The following is a 22,353-nucleotide window of genomic DNA, read 5'->3' on the forward strand; positions in this document are numbered from 1 at the left end:
GCAGTAACTGCCTGGTTAATATTTGTTTGGTTTGTGCCCACTGTTAAAACAAGGCATTCTATTAAAAACTGATGGAAGGTAATAGTAATGAATTTTGTCATAATTTTTAAAGCCTTGTTTACTTAAGTCTTCATGCTTAGTAAATTTTAGTTAAATCAAACACCAAAGCTTTGCTTTTACCTGGCTTGCCAGAAGGACAAAGCTGGAGGTCATTGCTACTCTTGCTGAGGACCTATTGGGATGGATTAGTTTTGGTATTTTATAAATATGCTGACAACAACACAAGATTCATGTCACTAAAATGTAAAATTAAGAAATGCTCTATAGTATCAAGTTACTGTAGTACTACCTAGCCCTACTGTAGTAACCCAATAAACCTAGCTCTACAAAGCCTAACCACACCCTTAAGATCACCAAACCATTCACCACAACATAAATGCCCATTTATGTTCCAGGTTCACCATAAATATCCACCATTGGAGCTTGAGGGCTCTTTGGTGTCTGCCCGATGCCTCACACAACTCTGTGGGGGAGCCTGTTGGTGTCTCAGCCTTTTTCTCTTGGCATCCAGGGATCTGGCCATACACAGTATCTTCTGTAGGAGAGAAAGGGGGAATTCCCCCTGCACTCGCCCACCTCTGTGTGTTTGGGGACTTAAAGCTCTTCCCCATGACAATAACTTAGGAGACAAGACGTGTCTTCTCTTGAACGTGATTTATCCATGGGAAAACCCAAAAGATGTGCGAAAGACAAGCATCACCAAGAGGTCACTGACTGTGAGCCTACAGACCCTTTAACCCCAGCTCCAATCTGCAACCTGACAATTGTGCGCCTGTGCCAACGCTGTGTGTTCCTGACTGTCACAGAGCTTCATCACTCTGCCCTTTGGACTGGCTTCCAAATGAAGAGCTGAGGCTGTCTTCATTCCCAGGCAACAGGGTGAGTGGCAGAGCGCAATATAGGTCTAACGAGGAACCTCATAAATACATGAAAAAGTTATGTCCAATAATGCTGAGACTGCCAAAGAGGACTGGGACTTGAGTATCTGATGAAAGCAGAGGGGAGAATGATACGTTTTCCATGTAATAAACTTCCCCTCCAGCTCTGAGAGAACTGAGTGCCTACAGCTCAAAGGGCACCCAAAACATTTCATTCTTCTCCAGAAAGTCCAGCTATGTTCAAAAAACCATTACAGGAGCGCTTCACAGGAACCCCGCACAGGTTGAAGGTAGCATCTGACAGGCAGAAGGTGTCTTTCTCTGGTAGTTACACTCTTCATTTGCAACATGACACAGCAGTTGCAATCAGCAGAATTTATTTAGTAGGAAAATTAAACATATGCAAATATGCATATATCATAATTCATTGGTTGGGTTTTTTACATTTATCTACAATTACGTATAGGTCAATCAGAACAGGCACATTATGGGCAGTTGGTATTTTTTGCACTGTCTTAAGTGAGGAGCCTGTATAGGCTCTACGTACAAACAGCAGAAGTAAACTCTCTCACTGCGCAGTTACTCGGATCACCTAGGTTAGGAATCATCTTCTCTCCAATGACCACCTTGGGATCCTGAAGGGAGGTATGTGGGGCATGTGGTCTGAACATTACTGCCCTGTACTGAAAGCTCTTTAACAAAAGGGATCTTTAGAATCTAATCCATGCAATTAAATATCAAAAACAACTAGATGTCAATTGCATGGAGATTAAGTATCAGGCAATCATAACCGTCGTTTATATTGAATGTCACTGGCAAATAGGTTTTCATCCCTAAGGAACTGACAGAAATGAGATGTATATACAATTAAAGTAGAGGCAGAGTCCTACTAAAACCCAATCCTGCAAAAAACCTGCAAAACCAGTTTTAATTCTAAAACCAAGCAAGGAGAGTTTATTTGTAGTTTGAGGGTTTTTTTAATTTATTTGCTTGTTTTTCAGAGCTGGGACTTGATATGTGCCTGAAATGGACCACAATGCAAGATCTGTGAGTTTGTGTGAGAAAGTTGATTAGTGTGACTGGGAGGGAATAATTTCCCCAAAGCAGACAAAGCCCTTATATCAGCCAAATCCTTTCATAACAAAAAGTAAAATAGTTTATGTCATAGTGTAGGACTGAATTAGTGGAATGATAAGGAAATGAAAATTAATTTTATTTGCTAAATATAAACCTCTTATAAATGTAAAAGCATATTCAAGTCTCTACCTTGCACTTCTGTAAGCAAAATTTTTCAACTGTCTCATGAATCATGTCTTTCCTGCTTTTTAAAGGATTTTAGTAAGTGTTTTGTAGCTGTACTCTGGCACCTAGATTGTGTTTTGACAGTTGCCTCTGTGTTTGTGCAGAACTGGCAGCATCCTTCAAACAAGAAGGTACTTTATTTCATCTGAACACTGCAACTTAGCCTGTAACATGTAAGATAGAATTTCTCTTAGATTGATGATAGTTGAGCTCATGATGCATAGTAAACATAATCATCCATTGAGCCAGGGCATTTTTAAGTAATCTGCAAAGCAGCAGCACAAGCACAAAGATGTTCTAAGAAAAGAGTCATGTCGTAGATGAATACTTGAATCACAGTATCACAATCTAATACTTGTTTTCAAGGTCAGAGCAGTTCAGAAATGTCACTGCTGGGACTGGAATCCAACGTCATCTGTCAAGGCAGGGCTAAAAGTGATTGTAGGCCTGGTTTCTGCCTGCAATTTCTATGATGAAGCTCTCTGGAGGTGTTGTTTTCTGCATTTCTTTTACCTATCCCTGTGGCTAAGACAGTTATGTGTAATAGTTCCCATCATACTTCTCAAGCTAAAATGACACCATTCAAACTATTATTACAATGTTTGATTGAACTTCCTTGGATGCAGTTGAGGAATCTGTTGAAAAACATAGTTTCATCTTGATATCAATCCTGAACTTGAAGGTGGAAAATCACTTGGAGATTTCAATATGCTGCTTTTTATGTCTTAAGAGAAAAAAACATCAATAAGAAAGGAAGTCATGTTTCCTAATATAATTGAAATATGAAAACAAATACTATCGTGACATCATTTATACTTTTTATGCTTTCATATTCTAGTGGACTATACACACTGATATCAGAGATTATAGGTAGTATAAGAACAGTGCACTTTAATTAATAGAAGGAACACAGTCAATTTGAAAAATATCACAGAATCATTAAGGTTGGAAAAGACCTTCAAGGTCATCAAAGTATGATGAAGGTATACTTCATGAAGGTATACTTCTGAAAACATTTCTTCTTAAATTTCAAGTTGGTTTACTTAGGTAATTTGACAGCGTTTTGTGAGTAACTAGTTTTGGTGTTTCATCAGTATAATCAGCTACTTATATCTTCCTTGAGACTCTTATGTCAGTTAAGAATTATTTGTAATATAAAATAATAAGCAAGAAAAAGAACACCCTGGAAATATTGTTTTAAAGGTGTATAAAAATAGAATCTGAAAGTGAGTTGTTACAGTGTCCTGATGGTTTCAGTTGCCATATCCTCTTCCCTTGCTTATTACCATGCAATTTACCTTTCACCGAACTGTAGCATTACTAACTGAAGCCACAGACACTTCTTAGTGACAAATTACTCCTCACAGCTCTACATGTGGTCTCCAGGTACCATGAGGTGATAAAATTTCTGGGAAATCTGTTTACACATTCAGAGGTATAATATAATTGGATTAACAAAAATACTTGTTTTCTTCTTATCTAATATCCTGTGGTGGGATCACAGAACGCCTTCAGAAGATCATTTCTTCTCCTGATGACACTCTTCCCTGTTTTGGGCCAAGAGATGATGGGAGTTCCGTTAGTGTTGATTTAGCCTTTTCATTAGCACTGGTCAGAACAGCACTTACTGCTCCTTCATATGATGTGGGTACAGTTATACAGCTGTTCAACTCCAGCTCAGGTCTGCACCAGTCCTTCTCCTTTAAATAGAGAGAGAGAAGAATGAGAATGTATGAATTCGATGAGTACTGGAACAATGGTACTGGAAAAAGCATTTTAAACACATAAAACTGCAATCACAGTGGGGCTTTTTGCCAGCATAGTGATATCAAAAATTTACATCCCTATGTGCCTTTGCCATGCTTCAAGTTCCTAGTGCAGACTTGCTCCAAGTGACCCAGAGCAAAAGGATGGTACTTCACATCACTCTTCACAATACTTCATTTTTTAAATTGATGAAGGAGAGAAAATTTCTGTTATAGTCTTCCAAATTGCTTTCATTTTGACCTACAAAACTAGGTATGTACATGAGCTGAATATGTCTTCTAAAATGACCAGCAATGTTTGAACGCTGACATCTGAGTTGTCACTCTAACATCCAAGAATAATTACTTCAGGGAATTGAACAAATCACTTTAAAACTTTCTTTGAATGGTTGATTCCATTTGCAGACTCAATCCCTTCAGAAAACCATTTTTTTGCTGTTATAAGAAGTAGCCTTAAGCTGCATGTTGATGCCACCCGTTGAATAGAAATAGAATAGAAAGAGACTGACTAATTACATCCCTTACCAAACAAGGTCAGGAAAAAATTACAATTATCTACACTTCTCTTGCCTTAGACAATCCTTGGTAACATATCTATATTAATATGCCTGTATACCAATTTGCAGTGAAGACTTTGTCCAAGGACGCCTGGATGCTCATCCAGTGGGTGGGATATTCATTGTATATGGTGGTGATGACTCTTGTTCCTCCTTATATTTAGTCCAGGTTCAGCGGGAAACGATGGGCTTAAATTTGCAATAGTTTTGAAACTACTGCTCCTATCTCAGCCTCTTTTTTTTCATTCATCAACTGAACTATTGGAGGTTAAGGTATTCATGGTCAGGAGCAGTGGGAGGGAGAGGAAATCAGAATCAACAGAATTTTCTGTATCACCTTCGCTAGTCATATTTCATTCCACCCAGATGAATCAATATTTTAGCTTGCACAGCTGAGAGATCTGGTTCTGAAACAAGATTAAAATAGCTACAGTACAGAATGTTTTACTAATTTCAAAGCTTCAAATTACTGTACAGAGTTAAATTACACAAACTCCTTAGTTCTTTCAGTGTATAAAGAGTTGGGCAGTTTATAATTAGATGAAAAGAACCAATATGACTTTTAAGAATAAAAGACTTTTTGCCCAAAATATATTTTTAAGTCTGGAAAAATACCCGACTTTATCTTATGGCCCCATGTTCTTCATTTACTTTATTCTTCCAAATATAGCCAGTAATTTTCTGATGATTGAGCTGCCCATAGCCAATTTCATCAATAGCAATCCAAATACCTTCACTGTTGGACAGACTGGTTCATCTCCAGTTATTTTAAGAGTTTGTACAATTCATTTATCAAGTTTTTTATTAGAATCTATTACATTCTTTTTCTAGTTATGATTTCAGTCCAATATTTTAAATTATACCAATATAAGCATAATTTGGTTCATTGCCAAATCAACTTCATCCAAGCTGCATCTATAAATGTGATTTATTCTGGTATATATAAATAGCTCAGAAATTTCAAATGCCTGTATAGCTGAAATCAGCATATTGAAGTTTACAGGGAGTCACATTTGGAGAGAGTAATATGCTCTGTAAAATTTGAGTGTGGCTTCCATATAATGCCCTTAGTATAAGAAAAATAACAAGTTTTAGTAAACTGGTTGTTTATCTGATTATCAAAAATTCTTGCGGTTCAGGCATGTCTCCCACAACCTTGTGTGAAGTTTTTGTGGCTATCAGAGCACTTCACCAACTGTCTGCGGAACCTGAAAGACCTTGCTTTCCTCTCAACCAATCCTTCTCATTTTGTCTGCACAGCCTAGCATTCTTTCTGTGCTTGCAATAATGTTTTGAGTAGACAGGCACTCATTAAAGTGTCAGTATACGACAGGCATTAGGCGTGAAATATGTGAAGAAATTAAGAATGTAATTTTTAATCCACTTATGTAATAATTGAATGTAAGAAATATTTCTCCCTGTATTTAGATGTTTTGCTGTAACTTTCTGCACACTTGACATCTCAGATTGTATTTCTTATGTTGTAGTTTCATAACTTCAATGCAGCATAAACTGGCACTGCCAGCAAAATAGACAGTTTTGCCTTTCCCCCAGTTCTCATTTTCTGCCCTGTTCCTTGTGCCAGCACTAGTGTTCATGCAGACACAAGTGAGTCAGTGTAGGGAAATCCAGTGAAAACTAAACGACCACCATCCTCCCTCAGCTTAGTTTTTAGCCAGATCAGTCCCAGATCCCACATGTCACTGTGTAGCCCTACAAATGCTAGCATCAGCATAAATGGGCTGTAGGATGTGAAATGTCAAGACCCAAGAGCTAAGCTATTTCAGAGTTAAGGGACAATATACAAACTCTAGCACTGAGAGTTGTACCGCCTCCCAGTCATGAGGAAGAACTAGTTGATTATTATTTTTTTCCCAAAACACCAATGTTAAGAAACAGAGTAACAAAAGGATTATGAAAAATTCTAAAAAGTCCCTTTGAAACAAAAACTGTTTTGTATGGAAAACCATAAAAACATACTTTGAAGTATCCAAAGAAAGTAGCCTAACCTAAGACAACAAGAAGGTTCAGGAGATCAGCGGGTGAGAAAGTTGCATATTTAGACTCATTGTTGAATAGCTTTTGGGAAATCATTATGTCCTCAAGAATTTTATGCATACTCATTTGGCCTTCACATTTGTTTTGGTACTCAGGGAGTTCTTTGCAGAAAATACACTGGGTTTTTTTCATTTTTTTCATCTTCATTTTCATCATCATGTTTGGCTGGAATATGATGATCTTTCCATTGCATTCAGACTTAACCACAGGGAACCGATGTATATTTGACCTTTGGCTCGATTATAATTCTCTGTACCTAAAAAACACCCAAGCAAATAAACAACCAAAACCTTACAAAAAATGAAAATATCTTAGAAAACAGAAGTTTTTCTGCCTAGCAAAAATGGCTACTGAAAGCACACTGCCTTAGTGCTCAACTCTTGTTATTGATTCCTCACTGATAGGTAAGATCTGCATCACACTGTCTCCCATAAGTAAAACTTATGTCTGTAGAAAGTAGTCTTTTTGGAAACCCACTTGATGAAATAATGGCATTCATTCCTGAGCGAAGTTATGGTGCCTATGAGCTCAGTGTCTTCAGACAAAATTGAGACTCGTGTAGATGGAGTTGTCTTCTCATGACATCACCAGTAAGACACACATGGAAACAAACACATCTGAGAGCACTTACTCAATGATTATTCTGAAATAGTAGTCATCAGAAAGAGAAAAAGCAAGCATGTTTCACCTTACATACACAAGTTGTACCCAATGTGCCTAAATGATATAAAGAAAGCGGGAAGAGAAACTAGAATGAATATATTACAGAGGACTTCCTAAAATCTTTGACTCTGCTTTCCCTCCTAACTTGAGTTTCCCATCCAGGGAATTTATGTTTCACACTGCCCCACCATCTATCCCAGGAGTTCTATATGCCCTCCATTCTCTTATCATGCCATGTTCCTTCTGGTTTTTTTCTCATTTGTTTGACTTAATCCTATCTCTTTTTTTAGTAGTAATTTGTTGTTGTAGATACAAGGCTCTGAGAACCAAGGAACAGAGATGGAAGAGACATGGCTCATCATATCCAGTCTCCTGCAATCTCAGACAATCATGTGATTCATATTTGGTCCAGAAGGACTAGAAAAACATGCACTCTCTGCTTCACAAAATGGAAAATACTTCTTTTTGTTTGATGAACTGTACAATAAGATGAAAAGCAATGCTATTACAGTGCCTCAGAAAGAAAGTAAACCAGACCTTATGAAACAATCAAAACCTTTCTCCCCATAGCACTAAGTGGCCATTTGTTACATAGATTACCTTAGTTTTGACCAGGCAAAGGGAGAGGTACAGTGCAAATGGGATCAAGAGTGCCAATATCCTGTCTCCCCCTATTTAAGCCAGTAAAAAGTAAAAAGTAATCGTATTATTACTATTTTATCATGAAACATCTCTGGTCTATTTGCTGATTCATTTTTAAAGGGGAATTTTGAATATGTGGAAGAGCTGAACTTCTTAACCTTCCTGTGACACTTGTCAGCCTGAGGCATTAGGTGGACAACATATGAAAACTTTGGTTTACCTGTTGTCACAAGTGATCTGGAAAAAAATGGGGTGGCAGAATTTACTGGCTATTACACTAATGAGGGTAGTAAAGATGTGGGTGACTGTGAAGTATTGCAGAAGAACATTGAGAGACTGAGTGGCTGGGTGATAAAACAGCAGGAAAATTTCAGAAACAAAAATTGTGAAATCATATGTATGAGACAAAACAGCCCTAATTTTACAGATAATATAATGGATTCTGACCAGTTTACTACAAATCTTGAAAGACACCTGAGGATTATAACAATTAGGTCTATAAAAACATTAGCTGAGCATTCGATAAGAATCCAAAAAAGGAAGAAGAAAAGAGAAAGACAAACACAGAAAGAGAAAGAAAAATAGAAAAAAATGAACAGAGAACAAAACAGAAAAAAACATTATACTGCAGAATAAATCAACTGTGCTTCTGCATCTTGAATACCATATGCAATCCCTCATGTCAGAGAGGGTATAGTTGAACTAGAACAAGTGTAGGGAAGATTCTGTACTAAATAGACAGCCTTCTTCTGTCTGCAAAAGACAACACAGATGTACTGTCAGAGAGATTCATAAGGATATGAATAAGGAACAACACTTGACAATAACAAGAGGTATAAAAACAATGACATTAAAACTTTCATGAGGCAGGTCAAAATGAAAAAAACAGTAAGATGGTCCTTCACACAACACATATAATTGAGCTATGGAACTCCTTTCCACATAATGTTTTGGATACCAGAAGTTTTTATTAATTGTAAAGATAACGTCACTGCCTCAGAAAGTTCCTGACCCACAAATTGCTGCAGGCTAGGAGCACCTATACTAGCTTTATTAATTATGTTTTTCCTTTAGACAAGCACCATCATCTATCACTGCACACAGGATATTTAGCTAGATGAGTCTTTGGCCTAAACCAATACAGATTTTTTTTGTTTTCTCGAGCAGTAATTCCTGAGTGCCTGATTCCCCTGAGACACCCTAACATCCAGAACTCATGAAGCAATGGCTACTGCACAGGAACTCTCTGCCTGCTCTGCTTATTAGGAAACATTTCTTCACCGCACGGACTGTCAGGCACTGGGACAGGCTGCTCAGGGAAGTGGTTGAGTCTGCATACTTGGAGGTATTTAAAAGACATGTTGTAGATGTGGTGCTTAGGGACATGGTTTAGTGGCGGACTTGGCAATATTAGGTTTACAGTTGGACTCGATGACCTTAAAGGTCTTTTCCAACTTAAATAATTCTATATGATTCTATGTATCTATTCTAAGCTGCATACAGAGGGGATGCTCTGAGTTACTGTACACACTCAGAGACTTATCAGTCAACTTATTAACATATATACACAATTGGTTTGACATTGCCTAAGAGACAGACATAATACATGTGCTGTATGGTGTATTTGCTCTTAATTCTGTGCAGAACTTTCCAGAGAGACTTATAGGCATCTTAGCCAACACTAAAAAGAAATTAATCTGTTTCAGTACTGGCTTACTATTCCTACTCAGAAGGTTAATTTCAAGCACAATATGGCACTCTAAAGCACAAAACATTTTTATTGAAAAAAGGAATGTAGTATCTGCATTCTGCGTTGTATTTTACTGGTGATAATAATTTAGTGGATGCCCCTCACACACAAAAAATGAGCACGTTATGAGACATATCATCCAGTATATTCAGATTAGATTTCAGTTTATTTCAGGAAATGTCATATATCCCTTAATTATCTTATTTTTCTTATTGCTTAGATTAATTAAAATATCTTAAAATTCCATTTGTCAGTCAGTATCTGACATTTGCTTCCTGAATTTTGTAGATAAGCAATAGACAAATTTTTTTTACTGTTCAAGATGGATTCAGAAAAAACTGGAGAAGTATTGGTTGCTGTATTGATTAAGCTAAGAAAAATGCTCATATGCTAGCAAAAATTACAATTTTATCCTCATCTACCATCTGTATGCAATAAGTCTACAGCTAGGAGGTTTCATACTTTCAGGCCAGCTCTTTTTTTCTTCCGATTCTGTTTTCTATCAAGCTGTCATTGTGAATGTAGATATTCTAGGACTTTGTCTTCCTTAGGGATGTAAGTACTACCTTCCATCATTACCTTATTTTCTGGATGAAACCCTCTGTATAAGCTAGCATACTTCCATCAGAAACATAGTTCTGAGACAGTATGGAAAATAATGCAAAAGTTCACTAGAAGTTCAGTCCCTTCCACTCAGAAGCAATGTGTTCATTGCAAATCACTGTTTACTGCCCCTATCCAAGATCATACTCTGATGGATGTTAGAAACTAGACCACTTTGCTTTGTCCTGTTTTCTTTGGGGGCAAGAAGAGAAAGAATTGAGGAAGAAGGTGCTCCAAAAGTAGATCACTATAAAAAAAACCAAAAATGTGGAGTAGAGAAACAAAAGAGTAGAGAAGCAAAACATTAAAGAGACATAACATCTATTTCACACCCTGAGATGAACTCCTTGATAAATAATTAGAGCTTAATTCTATCCGCAAGAAAGGCATCCTTCATCTTGTGTCCAGGAAGTGACACTCCTGAACTTTAAACAATCATGGCCCTCTCTGGTAAAAGTAAGAGAAGGCCTATAATTTCCTTAACTGGATTTGCTTACTCAGATAACTCAATATATTCAAAGGAAATACAGTCCAGAGATGCTCATTTATTTTCTGTTCATCTGGGAACACCTGTTTATTGTAAATGGATTAGCTCCTTATTCCCATAAAGCTGAAATCACATATATGCAAAATGGCTACATGGACACAGAGAAAGGTAAGGCAGCTGTGTGTCTCTGCTTTTTAGCCTTCTTAGGTAACCATCCTGTTTGTTCAGTGTCAGAGCAGAGGAAAGAGTTTCAGCTGCAGATGGAAAAGAAGAGAAACTTCAGATGGCAAGTTTGTAAGTGGAGCCATTTCCTCAGACTCACTTCCTTGTATCTTTAACCTACATCTTATTCATTCAGGCAGCTGATGCTTCCGATTTGATTGCTCATTTTTCCATTCTCTAGAACTCAAAACAGAGTACCTTAATAGTAGTACTGATATTTATATCTTTGCTCTCTGACAATGAGGTAGGAATCTCATTGTACTTTGAAGAGCTCAATACAAGGGTGGAAAAGTACAAACAGTAAGTTCAAATGGTAAGTACAAATGATATCAGATCAGAGGTCACACTGTCATCAGGGAATTGGATACTGTAGTGCCAGAGAGAACTGATTGGATTATCTGGGAATAAGAGGAATTACTGGCAAGGCACAGGTCAGCCTTTGTGACAGACAGGCTGGTGAAAGCACTGATTTAAGAGATTGAGAAAAATGAAACTGTGAAAGGGCAATTATTTCCATAGAGAAAAACATTAGACTTGTGATACTAGAACATCAAACACCAGAACAAGACAATGTCCATGGTAGCAAGGGGAAATCTGGCAACTGGTAAAAGTTGAAAAAGAAGCAGTAATTGTGAATGAGAAGGTAATCTAAGAGCGTTAGTTGTTAGACTGTGACATTGTGATGTATATGACATTGACATAGGAAGCCCTAGTTTGTGGACAAACTGTCTATAAACTAACTAGTAAACTATTTGGAAAAAGACACTATGTACTCTTGTACGTCTGCACAAGAGCAGAGAAGAGCAATATTGGAGTATTTAGGGGGGCAACAATCAAGCAGTAGAGAATTTTTTAGTGGTTCACATAACCATAGTAATGTCAAATCTAAAAAATCAAAGCTAGCCAGACTTCAAAAATTTGAAGTATGAAGGTAAAGCAGAAATTTTGCAGCTACATTATTTGAGTGCTTATCTTTTTTATCTTTTTAAAATATCTGTCAATTGCACTTACTCTTAGTAACTGGTACACAAAACAAGAAAATCAAAGATGCTCGAAGGACAATTACTAAAACAAAAAGCATGCTCTTTCTTTGGTTTATTACTCTATTGCCACGTGCATGGAATCTTCACTCAATTCCTTCTTTGTTGTCTGTTGTTATGCAATATAGTAAACCTAGTCTGTGATTTGTATTTAATTTGTATATTTGTATTATGTATTCAATAAACCATGTTTTGTGGGGCTGGTGTCCTCCATGAAGCTGACTGGGATCAGGAATAGTATTAACAAAACACTTACTATTTTGAAAAAGAGTTTGTTTAGGTAATGCAGTGATTACTCAGCTAGTCCTAGACGCCTCTTAATTATAAAATAAGAATACCAAAAATAGAAGGAGCTAGGTGTTTTTGTTAGGCAATTTTTAATTTTTGTTCTGCAAAATGTACGTTGTGATGTTAGTCATGAATCCAAAATAAAGAATATATCAAATAGATTCCAGTAATATCAATGAATTTAAAACTGGAAGTACGTCATTTCATCAAATTGCTGATAATTCCGGATGGTACAGTCCTAATCTGAAGCATGTTCAGAAGACTAGTTCACCAATTACAGTTACTTGTTCTGAATTAAAATGTTTCCACAGATAAAAGTGTTTCATTTTCTGACCTACATTTAGTTAATGTATAATCTAAATAAATTTGCACCAGCTCATCTCCTTTTGAAGAAAGGCAGTATTTATATATTGATATATTTTCCAGATTTTTCAAATACTGTGTTTCCTGGACATTTCTGTTTGAGAGAGACAAAAAACTGGCTGAGAAGTCTTTACAACCCTAGTGCTTCTCAATGTCTGGTGAATCAAAATGTATCTTCAGTCACGTATTCACTGACATTCAGCTGAAAATAAAAGGCCAAGTTATGAAGTTGTTAGGCAAGCAAGTCTGGCAGTGACCAGTTGCAATTCCTAGTCTGCTTGCAGCCCAGGATGGTGGTGTCTTTGGAATCAGTTACGGACAGGAGATCCAGTTATCTCCTGTCCATAACTGGACAGGAAAGCCAAATTCTTCTAAGTGTTTTACACTGTCATGGGAAGATTTGGTGGTCCTCATGGTTGATTTATTTTTCAACAGAAAGCTCATTCTTAGGTTAAGCATAAATACTAGAAATTTCCACACAAAGAAGTGAGTAAAATGTTAGACTCTCTGATACCTGTAGGAGTTTTTTTATGTGTTACAGTGAGCAACCTCACCTATTTTGTTTCTGTCTAAGTTCAATATTCCTCTCATCACTATGTCACAGAAAATGGGTTAGGCCGAGAACATTGATATCTACTTCTAATATTTTACATCGTGAACCCTCAAAGAATGTAATTGGCATCTTGATCTCCATAAATAGGCTTCTTGATCTCTTCACCATCAGAAGTGTTGATATGATGCATCAAAGGCGCTCAACCCCATACCTTTTTTTAAAATCTTTCAGGAGATTTGCTGTTTCATAATAGAAGGGAGTTTTTTATCTACAAGCTTGTTTTCTTGCAGAATAATTTATGGATAAAATTTCTCTGATGGAACATTTTCTTCCAGTGCTTCTCAGAATTTGTGACGATTCTGTAGGTATGACCTGCTTCAGATCAGCCATGACAGCTCAGGAGAGCTGGCAATTTGGAGCAGCAGTCCTGTTAGGGCTTCTTTTACAGAGGATCCAGGCAAGTTTTAGAGTTGGTTTGTTTTACTGTCCATTATGGGCATCTCGACTGTGTTTTATATAGATGACAGTCTAATAGGCCTCTGAGGTAGAGCAGTGCAGCACGTGCTGAGGTACCTCAGCGGGTGTTCATTTTGCGGTGTCACAGACAGAATTTAATTAATATTCTGGTAATCTGAATTCAGTAAGTCCGCAATACCCCTTTATCTGACGTTTCGCGCGGGGGGAGAGGAGGTATTTGGGAAGAAAGTGCTGGGTTGTCAGCCGAGTTACGCCAGGAGAGGAGAGCGCTCAGGTACCCCAGGAGCGATGAGGTACTTCGGGGCGACGGGGCCGGGGATGGGGCTTTGGCGGGAAGGGGTGGTGTACCCCCGAGCGAACAGCAGGGGGCGTGCTTTGGGCGGGAAAGGCTACGGTACCTCCGCGGCGGCAGAAGGCTGAGGCGTGTCTCAGGGGGGGAGCGCCCTTATTTTGTGGGAAACGCTGCGGTGCTTCGGCGGGTCTGGGGCCATTTACCACGTTGCTCCGTTGGCTGCGTGGGGAGAGTGACGGCCCTATAAGGAGGGTGAGAGTCCTTCTCCCCTCGCTTGGGGGGGAACCTGAGCTCACCACAAGCCCTTGCACCCCTGTAAGCAGGGATGGGCCCCCTTGCCCTGGCAGCTTTCGGCCAGCTGGTCCAACGGCCAGTGTGACAAACCTGTAATCGGGACTTGTCCCAGCAGTGGCCTCTTGCAACAACTGATGCCCCTTTGCATGCTGAGAGCTCTGGCCTCCATCAGCCTGTCTGGGAGGCTTGCACCTGCCTGGGCTGGTCATCCGCCTCTGGGAATTCCACTTTTTGTCTGTGCGCTTGTGGGTGTGGTGTGTCTGTGGCTGTGTGCATGGCTTTGTATGTGGTTTAACTGAACTTTTTTTTTTAATTTTAAAATCACTGCAGTATATATTAGTTGGACTTCCCAGACCTGGAAGATGAACCTTGAGCATGCCTCCTTTCCAGTGGTGAGGAGCATTCAGACTTGCTCCTTCTGACTTTGGGACAGCACTTGCCCACTTGGTAGGAAGAATGGCAGTGTGGCCACCCTGTAGGCAGGGCTTGGGCTCCTGCCTGCCTGTCTGTCCTTGAAGGAGCCCATTCAGCGCAACAAGCCTGTAGTCAGGGTGTGTGTCACAAGCTGTGGAGGCCTTTGTCACCTGGACCTCCCTGTAAGCAGGGCTCAGGCACTCCTGCAGGCTGCTGCTTTAAGCAGTAAACAGGAATGACACCTGCCTGACCCTGTCCCCGGGCAGGCTGAGGAACTGCTCTGCTTGTAGGGGCAGCTGAGTATTTGCTATGGCTTTCTGCTGACAGGCCCGCCCCACTGTTGTGGTTGAGGTCTCTGGGTAGGCTCCTGAAGAGCTCTCTAGGCAGCGTGAGCAGTCTGTAAGCGTTGGTCAGCATCCCCTGCTCTGGGGGTATTTGGTGCTCGTGCTGAGCAGCGGTGGGGACCGGATTCTCGGTAGGCCTCTGTGTGCCCCCAGGCTTGGAGGTGCCCCTGTAAGCAGGCGGGTGCCACGTGCCCCTGCCTTTCAGAGGTGTGGGGCTGAGGAGTGTGGAGCAGGCAGCACCCTCCCTGGGGTGTGGGCTCTAGTGGCCATCTGCCATTGTGCCCTGCTGCCTGGCTGCTGAGAGTCATTCCTGCTGCTGTGGGGTCTGAAAGCTGAGCTCAGGTCCCCTCCAGGTGTTGCCCTGCCTGGCATCAGGGCGCCAGTCTTGGACGCACTAGGCTTGCCTGGCAGCCTGCTTGGGCGAGCAGCCCGGAGGCGGGGTGCAGCTTAGAGCGAGCACCCCTGACTGGGAGCAAAGCAGCCTTGTTTGCTGCTGGGTGCCATGGCCACCCTGTAAGTGGGGGCCTGTCTGAGCCTCAAGTCCCTGGCGTTGTGCTATGAGGACGGCAGATTGAGGCTTCTCTAAGCAGAGGAGAAGCCTCTGGCATCGCTGCTTGCCAAGCCCAGCTCCACGTGTCCAGAGCTCCAGCCTCAGCTCCGACAGGCCCTGCGCAGCGCAAGCTTCAACCAAGATGCCAGGATGCCTCCCACGCCAGGGGCCGGCCACTCACCCACAGGGGATTCGGTGAGTTTGGCTGGACATGCCTCTCAGAATTGGGAGGTAAGTGGGGTGGGTATCCTTCGGTTGCTGCTTCTGTAGTGGAAAGCCTGGATGTGGGTGGACTTTTTCTGTGTCTTCAGAGGCATCCCTCTCTTCATGATCTGCAGCATGGCTATGCCTGTGGTTTTTGTCTGATAAATTTGGGAATTTCCTATTCCACTGTGAAATTGTGTGCTGGCTACTTCAGTCCCTTTTCCTTTGCCTAAGCGGGCTGAGAACAGCCATGTGTAGCTGAAATGTTCCCAGGCACTGCAGTGGACCTCACCAAGGTTGAATTTCCACAAATTCATAAAGGTGCAACAATTGTAGAAAAATCCAGTCATAAGCTATAACATTTGTAAAAGAAATTGCAAAGTCTCCTTTGACCAGAGCTCATTGGGATTAAGCATGCTACTTGTTTATTTCACAAACTGCCACAAGGTTTAATTTCACTAGAAGGTATTATGAATTAGCAAATAAAATTACTTCGTTCTTGTTATGTTATTTTAAGTTAATCCAAATTCAGGGAGAAGATGGAGCTTGTCTTAAGTTTTACAGGTGTGTTACATTTTTTCTTGTAAAACTGTAGTGAAAATGGAATAAAACCCTCCTTTTTATGACCTCTGAGAATATCTTATTGTAATACCTTACTGTCTAACAAACCTTCTGTAACTGTGGCTTTAAGTTCAGAAAGTTTCTTTCCTGTTTTTGCATGTCATAAAAAATCAAATGTGTGGGTTTTTGTTTATTTTGATATTAAACTTTAATTAGTAGGGAGAGAAGAGGGAGGTTGAAAGTGGGAGGAGGGAAGAGGTGCACAGGGGCGGTGTCCCATTTGAAATGGGTACAGGGAGCAGGGGAGGACAGAGAGGGCAGGGCAAGGCAGGGTCCTTCACTGGGAGCAGAGCCCCAGCTGCCAAGGGCAGTGGTATCCTGGGGGGGAGGCTGTCAGAGGGAGGTTGCCACCCACCCAGAACCATGGCACCGTGGGTGGCACGGCATGTGTTGGAACCAGAAATAGACACATAGTTCATTAACTTGCATGTAATGTCACATCTGAAACATTTGTCTTGCCCTAAGATTTCCCTTTTGCACTGATTTAGCTGTGCATTTGCAAAGAGAGATGTGTACAATGGGCTAAAGCAATATGGGAAGTGGAAGATCAGAGACATTTAAGATGTAGCTCTGCTCCTCTTTTGTGAGTGTGAAAAGGGGGTAGTACCTCGGTTCCTACAATACTCATCAGAAGAAACTTAGAATTTTGTTTTGTATGTATGTCAGCTGATATTCAGAAGTTAAACCTCACCACTTATGTGTTTTCATATCCTAGTTTTCCATAGTGCAAAAGAAAATAGGGCCCCATGAATTCTGAGAGAATTCCGACATAATTATCCGCTGCTCTTGGTACAATTTTCACGTATCATCTCCTATCCTTCCTCTCATTCCTGGAAACGGCATAACCTGCTAGTGTGCGTGCAGTTGACACAATATATGACTTTAAGCCTTGCACTTTGCTTCTCATTGTGAAATTTCAAATGCTCAAGGCTGTAAACAGGCCTTGCTGATGGAGCTGTGTCCTGAGAGAATCACATTGCTCAGGATGAAAAATCTTCTGTTAACATTTTTAACACTGCACTGTGCGCTGACAGTCTTGAGTCATTTACTTGTGGTCAAATCAGAGAAAAGAAGAAATGAGTGACATTTTAGATACCAGAGAAATTATTCATGACTAGAAGGACTCGTGGAAAGCCCTTGAGAAAAGAACTGATATTTGGCCCTGTGAAAGAGAACATCAGCTTTCATTATGCCAACAAAGCCTTGAAAACATAAATTTATATAAGTGTAATTCTAAGAATTGGTGATACTGATATGTCATGTCAGCAACAGACACTGGACGCAATGGATTGCTAAATTACACATAGATACGGAGTCATACTTCACACTCTTAGGTGAAGCCTGAAATTTATGGGAAGCATTATATCCAATATGATATGGTCTGATTGTAACATCAGTTCATAGTATAGTGTGATACAGTCTCATATTGCAACCCCTAAGCCAGATCTGATCCTAATAACATAACGGGAAATGCTGGTTCAACAGCCATGCCCACAATGCTTCAGTTAGCCTGACTTTTCAGATTTTCATCTTTCTTTCAAAATGGAATTGAACAGGTGATATGTAGGTAACCACTGCAGTGGACCTGCCTCTTTCTTTTATGATGTGAAAATGCGCGGAGCTGCCAAAATGTGAAATTCTGCTGGCTGCTCCAGCAGCATGTTGGAGAAGAGCACAGAGGAGTTTTGTCTGTTCTGATATTCTGACTGCCTTGTCTCTGTTGTGAAGCTCAAACAATCAGGAATAAAGAGAGGCTTGAAATTTCCTCTCCCAATGCTCATAGTATAATACTTTCTACCTGTTGTGGTTTAGTCCCAGCCAGCAACTAAGCCCCACGCAGCCGCTCGCTCACTCCCCCACGGTGGGATGGGGGAGAGAATCAGAAGAGTAAAAGTGAGGAAACTCGTGGGTTGAGATAAAGACAGTTTAATAGGGAAAGCAAAAGCCACGCACACAAGCAGAGCAAAACAAGGAATTCATTCACTACTGCCCATGGGCAGGCAGGTGTTCAGCCATCTCCAGGGAAGCAGGGCTGCATCACGTGGAATGGTTTCTTGGGAAGACAGACGCCATCACTCCGAACGTCCCTCCACTCCTTCCTTTTTCTTCCTCCCAGCTTTATATACTGAGCATGACGTCATATGGTATGGAATATCCCCTTGGCCAGCCTGGGTCAGCTGTCCTGGCCATGTCCCCTCCCAGCTCCCCGTGCACCCCCAGTCTGCTCGCTGGCAGGCCAGCACGAGAAGCTGGACTGTCCTTGACTGCTTAACAACTCAAACATCAGCACCTTATCAACATTTTCTCATCCCAAATCCAAAATATAGCCTCACACTAGCTTCTGTGAAGAAAATTAACTCTATCCTGGCTGAAACTGAGACACTACCTCACTTCACCTTCTTATATCAGCAAGAAGAGAAATGTGGTAGTTGAATGAAAATATCTGCAAAAAGACAAAGACCCAGTCCTCTCCAATGACACTATCCTGGAGGGAGGATGTTGCCTCCACTGGTGTGAGAGGATTCATATTATTCAGCTGGTCCTATTTCTGGTTTAATAAACAAAATTCAGGTAAACTAGTAGCCTCCTAGATACTGGGATTACCTGAGAGACTGGGAGGAGGCAAATAACTATGGAGTGCCATTGATTTCAGAGTTTCCCATTTTGTGAGGGGGATCTTATTTTACATAAGAAACATTGCATATACTGTAGCTAAGGTAAAACCATTTCTTAGAGAACTGTTTTGTTATAGTTTAGCAACAATTTAGTGTATGGAATCATCACGTGTCCTTTTCCTTTTTTGTAGATTGGAAATACCTGAAGGCAGCACATGTTTTTTTCCCTTACCTATTTTTTTAAAAATAACCAGTTTTACTTTCTTGTAATAAATGTAGGTGGATAAAAGACTTCGAAGTTCCATGAGGTTGTGTCCAATAGTAATAATGACATGAACTACCACAAAAAGCTATGTTCCATTATGGCTTAAATTGAAAGAATATTATTCCAAATTTTTATTTCTTCTAAAGAGTTATAAAATTAATACCAGATTTGTATCAAGCAATTCTTTTTTACAGATAATTAAGTACTGGGATAAAGCTGCCATATTTTTTTATGTTGACAGCTCTGAACTTGTGAAGAAAATACTATTTCCTGTTATGCAATTATCAGAGAAGCCAACCCTTAAAATATATGTTTCTTAGTTCTGAGTTTTCTATATAAAAACACTTGTAATTTTTCTTATCTAATTTCTCACTGTATGAGTGAACCTTCCTGTCACTGCTGCAGGAACCTTTATGACAAAAATTCTGCACAGAGATTGGACAAAAAAACCCCCAAATTTTGATCCACTTAGCCATTGAATAGAAATGACCATCACTCTAAAGCTATGCTAGAAAGACAAAATGGCCACCTTGTTACACAAACTTAAATGTTCTACTCACAATTTAAATGTTCTTTCTCATAAGCATCAACTGCAAGTTTGCAGTGTGTTATAAAAAGTGAACACGAACTGCTTGTGTGATTCTAACACTACAGACTGAGGTATCTTTCTATTAATTCAAGCATTAAATGCCTATCATTTGGTTTCCAGGTTCAAACTATGGCTTTTGTTCCTGCAAATGTCCTTTTAAGTGAGAGTACAAAACAAAGAAATTCATTACACATTTCAAATAGGTGCATGCTGGAATATAAATGTGTTATTTGCCCAGTTATACTTCTCATTCCTTTTTGAGAGAAAGTAATGGTAGGCAAAAGCTGTTTTTCCTCAAATGTCAGATTTTTAGATTCTTACATGGATCTATTTTCATCATTTTCTCCTATACTGTCCACATATGGCTCTTGAAAGCGTGAACACAGATCAGTCAGCAGTACATTACAAATAGCAACTATTTATCTCATTATCCATGGATGACCAGCAGCATCCCATAGAGATCCTTATGCAAGGTCGACATGGCAGTCATCAAATTTGAAAAGCATTGTGAAGGATCAATGGAGAGAAATATTCCCCTTCCCAGACAGACTTAAGCTGCCTAACTTTACAGAATATTTTCTATTATTCAGATGACATATCTCATTTAAAGTGATATCTATTAATTAAGCAGGAGTTGGAGACTGTTGACTACCTTTGAATAAAAAGTAATAAGGCTTCTTAATTTCTAGGTTTGGGGAACCCAGAAAACATATTAAAAGGTTTTTTTAATTGTTAAAGATGACTACCGCATTGCAGATGCTGTAAGGACTAACATGACATATTGTCCAAGATCTGAAATGTTAAAATTCACAGCAGATCCCTCTGACAGGATGCAATATTGCTCAGATGTAAGATCTTAAAACCTGCAACAGTTTCCCCAGAAATGTTTAGAGAAAATACTCTTTATGTAACACTTCTGCTTTGTTTAGAAAAAAAGCATTGCATTGCTTGGCACTTGTGATTTGTTATGACCACAATCTTGTGGATATGCTATCAGTTCTTCAAGAGGCATCATCACTGTAAAATAAGGAGCATATAAAAAAAAACCCCAAGGACTATCAATCATTTTAAGCAAAACAGAAAGATTAATGCTTCCAAATGTTCTACTGATACCCAGCCTGGGAAAAATCCACATCTTGGATAAAGGCAGGAAGGGAAAAGAGGAACTTTTGTGAACAGTAAATTGTGTTACATTGTTTCCTACAACGAGCTGTGTCTACAGGGTTCTTTGGAACCCTCAAAACCATTTTTTTTGGCACATTTTCTATCGATAATGCTATGATTTGTTGCTCTGTTGCATATGCTGTGTTTTTGTTACTGTGCTTTATACCGTGAGCATAAGAAATGTAAGAGGGGAATTTCTAGGAAAACATGATGGCAGAGGTACCAGTTTAAATAGGTGACAAGTACTTCCAGTTCTGGTACTTAGGCTTTGGCAGAAATACAGCTGAGGGTTCCTTAGTTTCTATTCTAGTGCTAAGAAACAGCAAGAAACCAAACAACTGCAGCTCAGAAAGTTCTTCTCTGTATGGAGATTACTATTGCTACGCCAAAATCTGGTACTTTGACCATATACACTCACCTAGTCTATTGTGGCATGAAATTAGACAAATTTTCAACTCTAAAAGGTGTATTCCCTTTGAATATGTTACTGCAGGGTAAGGCATAAGAGATTCCATAGTCTTGAAAAATTCTTATTTGCTGTAGCCACACATCAGAACACTATCAAAATTTAGGGGTGTCAGATACTTTAAAAAGCCCAATTAAAATAAAATAGTATGAGTCATCAGTACATCAGTCAAATTATTGGTTTTACACAGATGTATACTGCACTTAATATTAAAAGCCTTTCTACCTTCTACCAGTAAGAAGTGCACACCACCTTACGTTAAAGGCATTTTACAAAACTGACTAACTAGATACACTCTGCCATGGTAAGCATGAACCCCAAACTTCCAGAAACTTTGTGAGGCTAAACTGTGTTAAAAGCAACACCTTGTTCATGGGGGGAAAAAAAAGCTGGATCCTTTTATATTCTAATGTATATTTGCTGGTTGCATCAGAGAAGCACAGAGTTTAGCAACCATGGAAGACTGAGGAATACTCTCAAATTTATTTGTATTTCCGATCAATTTGGCATAATTAAAATAACAGGAAACTAAATTAAATTAATTGTCTACTTCAATTTCTATCTGGGAGCTCACTATTGTCAAGCTAGGTACACAGGGACATAGTTTTTACATGAAATAAGATTTCTTTGTGTAACCTTGGCCCCTGAAAATTGATTTACTTCACTTTCAGGAATTTTTTTCAGTAATTTTAATATTAAAATAAGCAGTAAAATTGAGACACTATCAAAATATTTATTACAGACCCTTTTAAGAAACAAAAGGCCCACATTTAGGAAAGCCTTACCACCAAATGCAGTCTGAAATAAGAGATTTGCAAATACTCTG

The sequence above is a fragment of the Phaethon aethereus genome, assembly GCF_964289735.1.
Source record: "Phaethon aethereus genome assembly, chromosome: 4".
NCBI lineage: Eukaryota > Metazoa > Chordata > Aves > Phaethontiformes > Phaethontidae > Phaethon > Phaethon aethereus.